General features: G+C 37.3%; 1 pseudogene across 1 annotated transcript; it reads left to right on the forward strand.

Moving 5' to 3' along the window:
* The first annotated feature begins 841 nt into the window (after window positions 1-841).
* On the forward strand, window positions 842-15,650 carry LOC149836672 (uncharacterized; annotated as a pseudogene). Its single transcript, XR_016432223.1, has 7 exons — window positions 842-940; window positions 5,820-5,861; window positions 5,951-6,077; window positions 10,558-10,707; window positions 10,968-11,146; window positions 14,802-14,999; window positions 15,099-15,650. The product of XR_016432223.1 is annotated as an uncharacterized LOC149836672 (transcript).
* Window positions 15,651-16,225: the final 575 nt, after the last annotated feature.

Below are 16,225 nucleotides of genomic sequence, written 5' to 3' on the forward strand. Positions count from 1 at the left end.
GCGTAGCATAGGCCCCGGGAGTAGGGGGTCTTAGCTTAAAAGTTTTACACTGCCGGCACGTGGATTGGAGGTATGGCAGGGTGAGCCAGCACGACCAGGTCTTAGTGCTAAGTGCGGTTTCTTCGGGTTATAAATCCAGAGACACATATTTAATAAGGTGAACACTATTATAAATTTAGCTTATTTAAACGGAGAAATACTTGTATTTTCCATTAGCATTTGAACAAGTGAAACTATCATTTCGACTTATAAGATTTTTATTTTTTATTTTTCTTATGTATGGAGTTGAACTATAAAAAAGCCTTTATTATTATTATTGTTGTAAATAACCCGTTAATCCATTATCAGTAACAGCTTTTTGGAAGACCCGACCCATTTGCATCAGTCCCGATCCATTCGGAGGTCCGCCGGATAGTACTTCGCTCTTTTTCTCTACGCGGTGGTTCTCGTAGAGCCCCGAGACAGAGGACTTCCGATGTCAGCCCGCCACTCCCCGAGATGACCACCAGAAGAAACCTCTCGTAGACTCGCAGCACCACGATCGATGGCTACCGTCGAAGAGCCCCTCCACAATTGGAGCTCCGGCAGAGATTTCCGGCCATGGCAGCCTCAGGAGTTCGTCGCCGGGCTGGCGAAGAGCTTCTCCGCCAACTTCCTCCCCAAAATTCACCCGAACGGCACAAAAAATGCGCCAGTAAACCCTAATTCGGCCACTCTGTTCCCCGTCTTGTTCACCGACTTGCCCGTTCTCAACCTCGTTCGCAACAACCCTTCATCGACGGCGATGGGCAAGAGCGCGTCTTCTTCTTCTTAGTTTGCTTCCTCTGGGTTTCCTTCTAGCATGAGGATCGACGGCCTCGATTCGATCTTCAAGGGAGGCCCCGCGTTCGTGGGGCAGGTGTTTAGCATGCTGGATCCCTCTGGTACTGGGCTCATGGCGGTTAGTACCCACATCCAAATCCCGTTTCTCTCGAGGTTAGTGTTAATCTTTCCGCACTTTCTGATTCGTTTTGTGTGGTTGCTGAACTTGTTGTGCTAAATTTCCCATGTTTGGTATTGGTGAAAATCACTTTTTGAGAAAAGAAGGCAGTTTTTATCTTTAATTGGAGAAGAAATTCCCATACTGGTGTTAGTTAACATCTCTGTTTTTTTATTGGGGAAACTACTAAAATTGAACCTGGGCATTGATTTTTTATTGGAGAAGAAGTCCGCGGTTTGATTTTTGCTCGTAGTGGAGTGCCCACGTTGAGGAAAGAAAACAATTTTGTTCTTTAGTAGGGGAAGCAGTGTAAGGGTATTTCTTTTTATTGCTAATTTTGTATGGCTGTCTTTGGGAAGTGTGAGGAAAGCATGATTATAGTGTTTATTTTTATGTTTTCTAAGTTTTCAGGATTTCTTTTCATGAAGAGTTTATTCAGCCGATTCATAGGGTTCACTGTGAGTTTTTTTTTTTTTTGCATGCCCATTTAGTCAATCACATAAATTTAGTTATGAACTGAATATCAAATAGTTGAACATTATAAATGCGAATTGTGTAACACTTCCATGCACTGAGGCATGGATGTGTGCAATTCTCTGTTCAACATGTTGTACAGCAAAAACTATTTGACCTTGAAATCTTCAATTGGATTATATGCTTAACGTATACATGTACAGCTGAAGGTTACATTTTGAACAAATGAATCAGTAATTTGTCTGCACTGGGAACAACTTGGCCCTTAAATACTTATATTTAGCAATCCCTACCCATACTGTGACCTGATCCACAACCCTAAGTTCAATCCACTAGCAAAGTAAGACTTTCTTTGGATCAAATTTGGATATGTTAAGGAGGATCAGGAGATTCAGGACTTAAAGTCCAACAATCCAGATCTAGATGTGTCCATCTTTGAGAGCTTAGACCTGGGTCATTCACCAAGGGTCTTATATCCTTTGTTGCCATTATCCTAGAAAAATTTGAGCAAGTAGCATCTTGTAATTGGTCTTGGAAACATGAACCCATATTATATGAGGGGGGTTGTACTACAAAATTTCTGTCCAAATCAAGCATATTGTAGGCTTTTTCTGTGGGTAGGAGTACTGCTGAAAATTCTGCATAAGGATAACGAGGTTAAGGGAGTGCTCAAATCCGGTCCAAGTAGGGGGAGTGGGGGACGGGGCCACAACATTTTAGTTGGGCTGGGTACTGCTCACCTTGGCCTGAATTCCCCTGTTGGGGATTTTAGGGGCTAGGGTGAGCATGTGCCCACCCTAGCCCCAACTTGGCTCCACCTTGCCAGAAAAGCACAACTATAGGTATTTTTTTATAAGATATGCAACAAAAATGTGCACAAACAATATCTATGGTTACTGAAAGGGGAAGGCAGTACTGCTGCTGTTATCCATTAAAGATGGTTTCAATAGATATTGGCCTATGGAGATATACCGGCAAGGGTGACTCAAGAGAAGTTGAGGCCCTAGGCATATTTCATTGGAGGCCCTCAGCATATGAAATGTAAGCATTATATATATTTTTTTCATTTGAGGTCCTAGGCGGTGGCCTCAAATCTCAAAGAGGCCAGCCGGCCCTGTATACGGGAGGTTTTGAAGAGGGAAAAGAAGAAATTCATGATCAAGGGAAGGATGCATGGGATACGACAGTTTTTGTGGAGGCAAGAAAACTAAAAAGTATAAATTGTGCCTTCTTGGCAGCCCTAATGGCCAGCAACAAAGAGATGCTAATGTTTAGTTGGGATTCTTTTTAATTCATTTAGCAAAGGATTGCATTTCTTCTTTTTTTTTCATGCCATTGTTGTTCAGTTTGATGAAAAATATATAGGGCATTTATGAAGGAATAATATGGAATCTTGTCCATATCTCGAGTCCTATGTCTGTTACTTAGTAAAATTCAATTATCTTTATCAAGCCAGAAGCTTCAATACATAACCTACTTTTTATGATTATCTACCATCCCCCATCTCTCTACGAATTTTGTTTCCTATTAAATAACCTTTTGGTTTTTTTTTGGGGTCTTATCTTCAGTTATGAACATTTTGGGTATGGACTGCTTTAAAACCAAGAAGTTAAGATTAGTGATTGAAAGGAGAAGAAAAAATATTGTGTTGTCATGTTAGTCATATTTAAAGAATGATAAACTGAAAATCATTTATAGGTTTTATTCATACAAGAAAAAGTTAGTCTCTGTAACGACCCCAACTCATACCCCTTGAAAATGCGAAATTTTTATATTTTTAAACAAATGCGGAAATCTTCCTAGAGATCTGGGGCCTTTACAATTCCACTCCCAATTGGATAACCACACACACCACAATAGAGCTTACACTTATCATCCATACCAAACCAAACCATTATTCATTTATTTGGAAGAAAAAATGTTTAAGCAATAATTGCAAGAGACATATCAGAGTTATTTAAATGACATAAAAATAAATAACGAAAAACTGAGTCACACTGTCCCTCTACGAACCGTCCAGCAAGAATGTGACACTCGTAACTCTTCCAGAAACCAGTCGCTTCACTGATCACCTCGGTTGAAAAAAACCATAGAAGTAGGGTGTCAGAACCGAAATCCTGAGCACATGTACTTCTAACGAAACAAGTAAGCATAACAAATATAAATAAGATTTCATGCAATCATTTAGAGAAAAGCAATTATAACAACTTCATAATTTCAATTAAGCATTCATGCAACAAAGAATAATTTCTAAGCATGAAGAATCATTAAGCAATAGCATAAATCACAATTTAAATAAGCACGACATTTAGCATGCATTAGAAATTAAACCTCATGCATTCACCATCATGTAACGATTAAGGAAACAAATAAAATATGCATGTTCTAATGCTTAGCAGGAATATGCATGATTTATGTGCAATGCATGAACATTTCATTATCTTTCATTAAAGTTTTCCTTTCCATATGTATGCCCTATTAAATGCATACAATTTAAGTTCATATTTTTAATTACCGTTGCCCGCGGATACACCAAACGGGTAAAATCCCTGAGGTCAAGTTAGGTTCCCAAGGTAGCTTAACACACAATTTGTATTTTATTACTGGGTTTCAAACTTAGCCCTCAACCGATATCAGGAAACAACACTATCCTTTGGAACATTATTTAACATTAAATTAATTAATTAATTAATTATTTAAAGTTAAATATTAAATAATTTTTTGAAAGCTTTCAAAAATTATTAAATTAACTTAGGAGGATTCTTAACATTAATAAACCTCAATTTAAAGGTTTTTGATGAATTTAAAGTTGAAAAAATCGTTGGGCATGGATTTGGATTCGGATCCAAGATCCAAATCCATCTCAAAAAATTCAAATGGGTCTTGAGCTAGATCAAATCCATATTAATATGGGTCTTGGATAGAGTCCAAATCCATATAAATTTGGATCAAATGCATTGGATTCGTTCCGATCACCTTCGGATCCAATTCAACAAACTGCTCAATTTTTGAAAAAATGTGATTTTCGGGCCAACCGAAACTCGAATTCAGAAAAGTAAAATATCATTGCGCTTAGAATTCTGAGACGCTTTCAACGACATATTACACAAATATCAAATTCCAAATTTTGCCTGAAAATAACCCGAATTTCGCTCAAAATTTGCCTGAATTTAAAGGTTGAAAATGAAACTCTTTCTTATGCTTTGATTGACTTGCCTCGACCTAATCGATGAGACCTGGGCTAAGCCCAAACTCAAAAACATCGGTCTAATATCGAGACTCAAACGATTTTTCTCCCAAACTTAGCCAAATTTTTAACAAAAAATCAAATTTAACTAAGTGTGAAAATACGCGATATTACAGCTTAGTCGCCAACTAGGCTCCTTAGTTGGTGCCTAGTCGGCAAAATTGGTACTTTTTAAAGTACCCACCTAGAAATTGCAAAGCCTAAGCATTTTACTTACGCCTAGACTGACTAGTTGGCGGACTAGTCGGGGCTTTTGACTACATAGTTTGCAAGGCACTCTCGTCTCTCTCTTTGTCTCTCTTGGGCTATTTTTTGGGATTATGTGTGTTTTAAATATTAAGTGGTTGTAGTCAGTTAGAAATTTGATCTTTAGTTTTCTGATTTTTCCTTCAATTATTGCTGATCTTTAGTACCAAACATATGTTTATATTTGACTAATTTGATATCAGTAGGATCCTTTTTCGATATTGTTGTTTTTATTGTGGTTTTGCTGCTTCTCTATTCCCTTTTTCCTATATTCTCACATAGGATGGTGGTATTTGTTTAATGGGGTTTCAATATTTTCCATGTAAAGAAGAAACACTGAACTTAAAAAGTACTGAAACCGAAAGTAAGATATGAAAAGAAGTCATAATATGAACATATACTTTTTTATTCATATATTCGTACTTTTACATGTTAATCTCATATTTTTCGGTATTTATTTGAGAATTTTTATTTCTCATTTGTTGTTGCTTCATCAATAAAACATTTCTTTTATTTATTTGTATTTTTAGATACTTTTTAAGTTTTTTTTTTAATTTGAGGCTTACGCTTTATGCATCGAGGCTTACGCCTCGCTTCTGATACCTCAACACTTTTCACAATGTTGGATGTAACACTGAAGGATGCAACAATATTAGATGACTTGGTTACATATGCTTGCTGTAGTAAGAAAAATAAACCAAAAACTTTTCAGAACAGAAATTCTGAAGTAAACTTTAGTTGCTATGGAGATAATAGTCTGTGCAGTTGAATATTTTCTGGCATTTGTTTCAATTGTGTAATTCCTTCTTGGGCACTTAACCTTGTAATTTAGTTTCCTTGCTTTACATTGAATTTTTTGCCATGGTTGTGCAGGAAAAGCCTCACATGTTCAAATTTGTTCCTAATAAAAAGCAGGTATTGGTGATTTGAAACTTGAGAACTCTTAGCACATTGTTTTTGTTGTTCTTGCTGTTGTTACTGAGCCACAGTTGTAATACGTGTAGGTCAAGGCAGCTAATGGGCTTCTCAGAAAATGCCACAAAAGCATAATAAAAGGAGGCTTGAGGGAGTTCCAGTATTTACTGCTCAGAATCTGAATATTGCAATTGCTACCACTGAAGGAATAAAATGGTATGTTACTTATTCATGATGTGCAGTTGTTTTCACATTCTAAAAATCTATATATTATAACCATAAACCTTATATTGCTTTATTTAAGTAAACCACTGGTCTTTTTATCTTTTTCCTGTAACTACATTTATTGTGCTTTATCCTTTTGAATTTTGTGCTCCTATCCAAGGTTGTATGTATCGTATCGTAACTTGTATCGGTCAGGCCCATAGTTACACCATATCGTATCATAAATTTTTAATAAAAAATTTCCAAAAAAATCCAAAAAAATCAAGAAAAACCAGAAAAATTAGTAAAAGTTCTAAAAAAATCATAACACATGAAAAAATGATGAATGCCACAAAATACAACCATAAAATCACATATGAAGCATCTATGTCGTGGTATAAATGACATGCATAAGACATTGAACCTTAAATAATCAAGATAATATGCTATATATGGAAATCTCACAAGAAAAATGCAAACTATGAAATAATATGCTTATTAAATAACAAATCCAAGCTAATAAGTTACAAGATTCAAAATAATGTGTGCTTACATAAACAAAAAAAACACATTGTTTTTTTAATGCTTAAAAATTTTACATAACTATTTTTTTTTTAAATTTCAAACAAAAATGAATTAGATAACGTCAATCATTGACTATCATCAACATTATCTTCTTTTTTTTTTCTGAAAAAAATCTTTCTAAATCACTCTTAAGCTCTTTAGGGATGAATATGAACTGGCCATAAGGGGCCTTATATGTTTTCAAATTTTTTGTTGAAATAAGTGCATTTAAACTGCATTTATAGTGTATTGTAAGATACAGGGGTGTATCGTACGTTACACACCCGTATCGTCGGAACACCCCATAGTAATGATATGTATCATATCATACAATACGGTACAATACAGACAACCTTGTTCCTATCTGCTTGCATGTTCAAATGCATGCATAGATGGTCAAAAGATTTAATTAGAGGGCAGCAGGTGATTGGGATAAAATTCATTTGTTTAATCTTTTTCTTCACCTTAGGTAGAGATATAGCACATTCAACCAGAGTTACTGGAAGCTTCTTAGATAGTTGGGAAGCTCGCTTCTCGGAAACTCGTTTCGGAAGCGCGATACTCTTTGCTTCCGAAACTTGATGAGAACCTCAATTCTCCCACGCTTCTCCTATGCTTTCCACACGCTTCATTTATTCTTATTATATGTTATCCTTACTCAACTTTTCATGCTTTTTATGTGTTTTCTCTGACTCTTCTCACTCACTTCCATGTGCTTTTGCTAAATTGGTAGTCATCATTTTTAGATTTTGTTAAAAATTTAATTCTTACACTAAAAAATCATGAAATTTAATATTAGTCTCTTTTATTTTAGTTTTTATTTGTGTTTTATTTTGATTCTCATTCAATTCTTATATTTTTTCTTTTATTTCTCGCTTCCTGCTTCCTATATATTTTAAAATGCATCGCTTCTCGCTTCCGCTTCCCGTATCGTTTCCTGATCTGCTTTCTAGTCTGGCAACCTTGCATTCAATTGACTACTGTTAATTAAATTAAGCAATAGCTTGTCGGGAAGGTGCTTATTCTACCTGCATATTTTTTAGTTAAATGGAAAATTTTGATGTTCAGAGTTAAATGCCATGATGATAATATATTCTGAGTGAACTTATTGCTAATTGGACCTAGCCAGGAGATGGTAACTTTTCATGGTGTGTCAATTTGCTTCTTATATGTGCATGGATTTTTAGGGAAAAAATCTAGCACCCCCGTGTGCGTGGACAAGAAGGATGATGCAGGCTGCCTGTCGGACATGATCACTGGGTTCTGGACGCTAGTTGCAAAGGTCCAATGGGCCCAGTTCATTTGAACTAGAAAGGATTCAGCTACACTCAGAACACTGGGTTATGAGTTGCAGTTTGCAGCCCGAAGTAGAGAACCTAGTAAAAACTTGTGGAAGAGATGAAATGTGACCAAGGGATATCTTTTTCGTCAGAGGTTAAATCAATCATTAAAATAAGAAGTAAGCCAAAAATTAGGATGCATCCTGGGTAATAAAACTTCCATGAAAGAGAAGCAAATGAGCTATGCAGAAGATTGCATAGGAAAGATGCGTCCAGTGTTATTAAAAACGTGCCTCAAGGCGCAAAAAGCGCGCCTCGCCTCAAGGCGAGGGCCTTTGTGCCTTGAGGCGTAGGCTTGAGGCGCAAATGCACAGAGGCGTACACCTCAGAGGCCTTGAGGCGTACGCCTCGAGGCGAGGCGCGCCTCAGGGTGAGGCGTGCACGCCTTATGATTATGGTCAAATGAGGGTCAAAGCCCTCATTTGACCATAATTAAAATGTTGCCCCCGACCCTGACGAGGGTCGGGGGCCCTAAATAGTCTCTCGCAGTCCCTCTCTCTCTCTCTCGTCTCTCACAATCTCTCCCTCTCTCTCGCAGCCTCTCTCCCTCTCTCGCAGCCCCTTTCCCATTTCTCACAGTCTCTCTCTCTCTCGCAGACTTTTTTTTTAATGACAAGGAACTCTCACTGAGAACTGGGTCACTTAATGGGGGGATCCCACTGAAAGGTAAACCCTGGGTGGGGTCACCAACACCCAAGCCATTACAGAGCTACCAGGAATTCTGTGAGGTCAGGGGTACCCTTTACCGACCCCTTAGATGCTGTTCAGCCATGCGAAACCACCTATGGTTCTCTCAGAGGGAACTTGTGCTTACTCCATTGTCCATTTTGTATGCTCTAGATGCTGTTTTTCTAGAAAATGGATGGCTCAAAAAAAAACTGTGGGATCCATAACAATAAGGGAAGAAGCAAAGCAAGGAAGGAGAATATGTAGTCAGTGCACGTCTCCTTGAGTTGGGACGTTGCAAGTTCGAACCCCAAATGGTATGGTTGTATTAACTGGTAGGGGTTTGCCTAACCCCAGCTTTCGCTGTCGATAAAGAATAAGTAGTTATAAATTGAACAAGCAGCTGCTGAATTTGTTCAAGCAACTGAGAGTGAGCAGCTGTCATTGGGTCAGAGGAAGTCACTCTCAAAAGCATGACTTAGGACCAGTAGAGCAAATTTTCTCATTCCCAACAGTATTACCTGTGGATGGTGCAGAAATAACAAATTTCTTCTTTTTTCAAACTCTACTTTATTTGTCTCTTCAGCCATAATCTCAACTAAGGTCTAAGTCAAAGTAAAAAAAGCCACTATAAACTATAGCAATTCTTACATTATCATGTTGCCTTGATTTCCTCCAGTTGATGTCTCTCTCATTGATGTTTTGCTTCAGTTTTTTCTCTCAACATTGCAAATATTCTGTGAAGTATGATTAGGTATTGTTGATATGAAATTCTGTGCAGAATTCTGTCTCCTAGTTCTGTTTCCCGTGAATTAATGTACCCCAGAAAAGATACTAATATAAGCTAAGGTTTTGTCTAAATTTTTCTTTCTATAAAAAAATATAGACATTATTTTTCTTTATACTAATTATCTCATATTTTTTTTCCGTATTTATTTGAGATTTTTTATTTCGTGTTGGTTGGTGCTTCATCAATAAAACATTTCTTATTTATTTATAATTTTAGATAATTTTTATAGTTTTTTTAAGTTAATTTTTTTTTTGAGGCTTACGCTTTGCGCCTCGAGGCTTACGCCTTTCCTTAGATTTTGGTGGAGCGCCTCGCTACGCCTCAACGCTTTTCACAACACTGGATGCTTCATTCATGGGACTCATCAGGTGGGTATCAGACCCATCTCCCTTGTAAAAGACGATTTTGTTGTTATCCTTGCAAGCTAGGTTGGTGATGCTTGATAACCAACCTCTCTCTCTCTCTCTTTCTCTTTTCTTTCCCTTAATGATTATTATTCGTAATTTTGGGAAATGGTTGGTGCTAACATATGTAACTACCTCCACAATCATCATTGTTAGATGCAAAAGACGAATACTTCAATTTAAATCAAAAAATTCTTTTTTCTTTGTTTTTCCTAACTTAAGCAAGCATTGCCATCAAAACTCTTTCTGAAGATCATAAAGAGCCAGTTTCACATGGACGTGGGTGTAGACCTGGGATAATATGGATATATAGCACATGCAGGACAATGGGGATAAGAACACTAAATTAATGAGTGAGAACTTGAGGCTGGCATCACTTTGTGATTAACCTAAAAGATTCGGCAGGAGTTGGTTGCTAAATGAAATAAAGCAACCTTTCTAGAATCATGGACAGTTGCTTAATGTGTTCAAACACGGTCATAAGCTATGAGAATTCTTCTGTTATCCTCTTCTAAGAACCATTAGTTAGTGAGGAAAAGAGAAATTTATCTGAAGGAACGGGTTTAGTGGTGAGCAACAAGCGGCAACCTTTATATATATATATATATATTTTTTTTTGCCGCACCCCCGCACCCGCACCCGCACCCATGTGACAGATTGGATCTGTTGTTGTCTATTCATGTCACTTTAGGGCCCAACAGCTATGCTAACACAGTTTTATGAATTAGGTACAAGCCATATTTCTTTGATAAAGGCTTGCTTGATAATATTCTGGAAGCTTCCATTGACCAGCACTTCCATACCTTGATCCAAAACCGGCTTGCTTGACAACAGAGGTGAATGATAATAGTATTGATAGCCTATTTGAACCTCCAGAGGTAAAATTTGTTTTTTTGAACACTTTAACCTGATGGTCTTTTTATGAATTATTTTTGTAATTGGTACATGGGCAGTTCATCTTGCAAATTGGAATGCTTAATTTTGGAGTTATTAATCTTAGCACTTTGGTTTATAGGAGAAGCTTATAATTGTGTGGTTAACTTTTTTATATTTCTTTTGCCTTTTGTGGCTAATGCCCTTGTCAATTGTAATCTTCTGGATTTGTAAGCTTCCTTGATCCTTAATTTGTTGGTTGCAGGTCCATGAAATGCTGGAAGAAATGGGCTCTCCTGGAATACCTCTAAGCGTCATATCAAAGGCTGCAGAAATACAAATCTTTGATACTGTTGACAGAGTACTATTGGGAAACAGATGGTTACGAAAAGCCACAGGCATTCAACCTAAGTTCTGTTATCTTGTTGATTCATTTGAAGAGAGGTAATTTATCATCTAGTTATCATCTTCAGTGCTGTAGAAAAAAGGAAAAAATCGTTGCACATCTACAGGGTTAGATTGAGTCAAAACAACTTTCACCTATGAGTTTCAACGCATTATTTTGTTGGCACCTATGTAAATTATCAAACCTTATGCTCTTTTCCTATGTAGCCAAAAGCGGTAGGCAGTGCCTAGGCGGTGAGCCCCTAAAAAGACTGGTCGGACTAGTCGGTACACCAATTAAAAAAATACACAAAATATTTAAGTAAACTGCTAAAATTAATAGCAAACATGTATACAATATAATCGGAATGAAAATAGATCCCCATGTGAGTCCTCAAGTACATTGCATACCTCTGATGAATGAAATGGATTTCAGCCCACTTTAGTGTGCAAAGTTGATTGGTTGTTGTATCGGGTATATTTTTGGATGAATATAGAGATTGATTGAATGTTTAATGCCAATGTTTAAAAACTTGCCAAGTCAACTCAGTGACTCGGGTAACTTGGCTAGACTCAGCCATTCATTGGCTCAAATTATTGAATGACCCGGAACTTAACAAAACTCGGCTGAGTCATGGTTTGACTCGGCCAAGTCATAGAATCATAGTTGGCAAATCCGGCGAGTCGACTCAAGAATCGCTCGAGTCGACCCGGATCGGACCCCAACTGGGTCACGATTCAGGACTGCCAATCCAACCTACAACAACAACAACAACAACAACAACAACAACAACAACAACTACTACTCCTTCATCCCAAAACAATTGGGGTCGGCAATATGAACCAAAAAAGAAAATCATTCTGGGTCTTCCACGTGAATCCTTCTTCTCCAAACATTTCTATCCAATGCCATGTCCTCGGTGAGGTTCAAAACATTCATATCCTTTCCTATCATCTCCATCCAAGTCTTCTTAGGCCTACCTCGACCTCTTTTAACTAATATATTTTCCCATTTCTCCATCCTTCTAACTGGAGCATCATTAGGCCTTCGCCGAATATGTCCAAACCACCGTAAATGATTCTCTCTCATCTTATTTTCAATGGATGCAACGCCTACCTTCTTACGTATCTCCTCGTTTTGAATCTTATCTTTTATTGTATTTTCACACATCCATGTAAGCATATGCATCTCCGCTACACTCATTTTTTGAATATGATGTCTCTTGGCAGCCCAACATTCCGTACCATATAGTAAAGCGTGCCTAATTGTCGTCCTATAAAACTTTCCCTTCAACTGCAATGGCATTCTACGATCGCACAACACTCCAGTTGCACTTTTTCATTTCATCCACCCAACCTTTATCCTATGATTTACATCTCCATCAATTTCTCCATACTTTTGAATGATAGATCCCAAATATTTGAAACAGTCATCCATCGGTATTTCTTGCTCACCAAGCTTCACTACACTCCCATCACTACTTCGTTGCTTGCTAAACTGACATTCCATATATTCTGTTTTACTCTTACTCAACTTAAAACCTCTTGCTTCCAATGTCTGTCTCCATAATTCTAACTTAGCATTAACTCCAGATCTAGACTCATCAATCAAAACAATATCATTAGCAAATAACATACACCACGGCACATTTTCTTGAATTGATCTCGTAAGCTCATCCATCACTATAGCAAATAGGAAAGGGCTTAATGCAGATCCTTGAAATTTTTTATCATGTATTTTATTATTTTAATGCATAATTCTCATATAAAGTCACTTGTTATGAAGAATCTAATATTGTTCAATGAAAAAAGTTAATAATCATGTATAATTATATGTTATGTCACATGGGTGCGGGTGGGACACAATTTGAAAAATTTTGGACACGGGGACACGGCTATATATATATATATATATATATAATAAGACTCGGTCAAAGTTGTGCCCATTAGGGACACGGCTATATATATATATATAACAATAATAAGACTCGGTTATATATATATATATATATATATATATATATATTAAAAAATATATAAAAAATCATTTTTTTTAGTTTTTTGCCCTAAAAATGGACAAAAATAGACTTGGTCAAAGTTGACCGAATCCAAAATATGGACGGACTCAGCCCCGGTGCATTGACCGAGTCCGACGCTTGGTTGACCATGTCCGCCCCGTGTCTCTGTCCGCACCCGTGTCGAGGCGTGTCGACCCCTAGCCGAGTCCATGTGACATAGATTATATGTTTTTGTAATTTAGCTATTGACATATTAGCTTGAAGTTTAGTTATTTTCATGTCTTATTCATATGCTTACTCTATAAAATATAGTCCTGACTCGTCCGAGTCACCGAGTCAACCTGCTGACTCGTGACCCAGTAGGGGGGGTCCGATCTGAGCCCGAGTCAAGAGTTTGCCAACTATACATATACTGACTCAGCTGAGTCATACATATATGATATATATATATATATATATATATATATACTGTGTATATTATGTATATTACAATATCTATTATATGTAACAATTAGTTGTACAATATATACAAACACATTATATACATATTTTTTATAGAAATACAAAGTCATCATGACTCATCCAAGTCATTGAGTTGACTTGTCAAGACATAAGTCAGCCCATGCCGAGTTGAGTCTCGAGTCATTGGGTTTTAAAACTATGCATCATACTCTTGCTGGAGAAACAATAGCCGTGTCAAGGGTCAAAAAATTATGGTTACTGAATTGACGATTCAGCCTGGAGTGTCTTCAAACCACTCTACCTTTATTAAATGAGTACAAATTGGGGATTAAAACTACAGTTATTATTAATCTGATTAGGGTAGTTTATCCTTGTTAGACTATGATTCAGAAGCATGGTGTAAATGCTTTAGGGACATAATATACAAAACTGTGCAACTAGAAGGCTGAAATATTCCTAACAGATTGATAACTTAATAGGACACCCTAACATATGTGCTTGCCGCACATCAAAGAACTAGTCATGGTACGAGATGACTATTAGGAATGCTGCTCACTTTGAATGAGAATGAATCGGTTCTCTTCCATATTGATATGGTATTGTTCTTTTGAGTGTGAAAACTTACTTTCTTCCATATGGAAATGAGTGTGGCATCATGTCAATACTGGTAATGCTATTAACTAAAAATACCATTATATTAGAACTCTTCCGATTTAATACTCTGATAGGACTTATTTTTCCAAAGTTAAAATTTTCCATTTTCTCCCAAACTTCCTCGTCTCCACTTCTAATTCTTTTTTACCTGCATGGAGTTTTCTATTTCTCCCATGTTTGTGTTGAACTGGGAATCCAGATTTGATGCTACTAAATTCTTACTACTGAACAATAATAAAATTACTCTCATCTCTTTTAAATATTAACCGTGTTGAAGGTCAAGATTTGACTAAACATGGATCTGCACACCAAGTATCCTTCCTATAGTCTGGACTTTGGATCATCATTCTAAGCTGCTAATTCTAGTTAAAAGAAAACCTTTTTTTTGAAGTTTAACACTATGGAATTGGGCAAAGTGGCGTTGAATGACTTGGTCCAACGTGATAATACTCATGTGAAGTTGCCATGATATTTCAAATTAGTTCATCAATGTGTTCATGGTATTTTCTGTCTTACGAAGTTATTGTCTTTTTTGCAAAGTGTTATTGCTCTACCACCTTGATTGAAAGCATTGGCTTCAGGAGTGCAGCTTCATTTTTGAAGATGACAGGAACTGGTAGCTGCACTAGCAGAGAATTTGATGATCATAGTCACGTAAATCCAAAAGCAGAGATAAATGAAAGCCTTCAACGTTTTCGCTTTCCTTTCTGGGATTTGTTTTCACATACAATGCCTGCTGAACTTCAGAAACAAGATACTCTACTTGGATCAGATATGAGGTGCTGTATAATTGTTAATGTTCTTTTTCGCTTCTTTTCCATTAATCACGTCTATGTGAGTAGATTCTCATTTAGGTTTAGCTTTGTTTTTTCTTGCAGGATGTGTGGCCCTGACACTAGACATGTTGAAGAAACCCCCCCTAATCCATTTCTTCCAAAGATTACCATGGTTGGGGTCTCCCACCAGTGAACCAGGCAGATTGAACAGGTCCAGCATAAAGAAGACCATGGATGATCTGACACGTAAATTGGAGAAGGCAAGCCAGAAGCTCAACCCTCTTAGCGAAGACAGTGATCCTCTGTTCGTTGCAAATGTTGGGGATTATTCCAATTTTATGAAACCAATCTCAGCATGATGTCACCATGCAGCAAACATCCCACCTGCGTACTCGGGCTTCTTTGGGAGAGTATCTTGCCCCTGCATGCTTGCATTCATTGTTCAATGCAGATGTATGAATAGAAAATAGGTCCATGTGTGCTATTAGAAAGTAAGCCTTATTCAATGTAAAGCTCAATTAATAAATGCTGATTTTCTTGAAGCAGCCCATGTGCTTGTACATCTGGGATTTATGGCCTTCCTCTTTGTAGAAGGGTCCTCGGTGCCACGAAAGATGTTATAAAATGGAAAATTGGCAGGTGCTTCATGCTTGATCATCCACAGTCACAAAAGTTGTCACCTTGTTAGTGGAAGCTTTTGTGCTATCATTGATTTATCCTGTGCTTATTGCTCCCAATCTCCTCCAATAACTAGTCCATATCACACCAGGATGAATGGTTGGGTATAACAAAATTGTTGCAAAAACTGTGTACAGTGTGGGAATAAAGATAGGATTGATTGGGACATGACAGGTGGTGGCCATTCAAGGGGTCTATTCCTGATCGACCACTCTTATTTTGGTGACACTGTGAAACCCAACTACGAGTGATGGGTTTCTAGAATTTCACTCTAGTTTCTATATGTTCTAATTCATTCATCTGCTCGATCTTTGTCATCAATTATTGATTTCTAATGGTTTGTATTTGAACTTTTGCCTTTCAGCATAAAAGAATGGATGAGCAGCCGGCCTGTTTGTGTGTGGCAGGCACACAGCTAACCTTTCTTGAAAGTGATGGCCATGGATGGTAGGCGCAAAAGATGGGGCACGTCAATATTGGAGTCTCATTGTGGGGATTGGATTAAAGACTCCCATCATATGATATGATGATTGAAGATGGCTTGACAATGT

Source organism: Nuphar pumila, chromosome 5 (assembly GCF_984573655.1).
Source record: "Nuphar pumila chromosome 5, dmNupPumi1.hap1.1, whole genome shotgun sequence".
In the NCBI taxonomy this organism is placed as follows: Eukaryota; Viridiplantae; Streptophyta; class Magnoliopsida; order Nymphaeales; family Nymphaeaceae; genus Nuphar; species Nuphar pumila.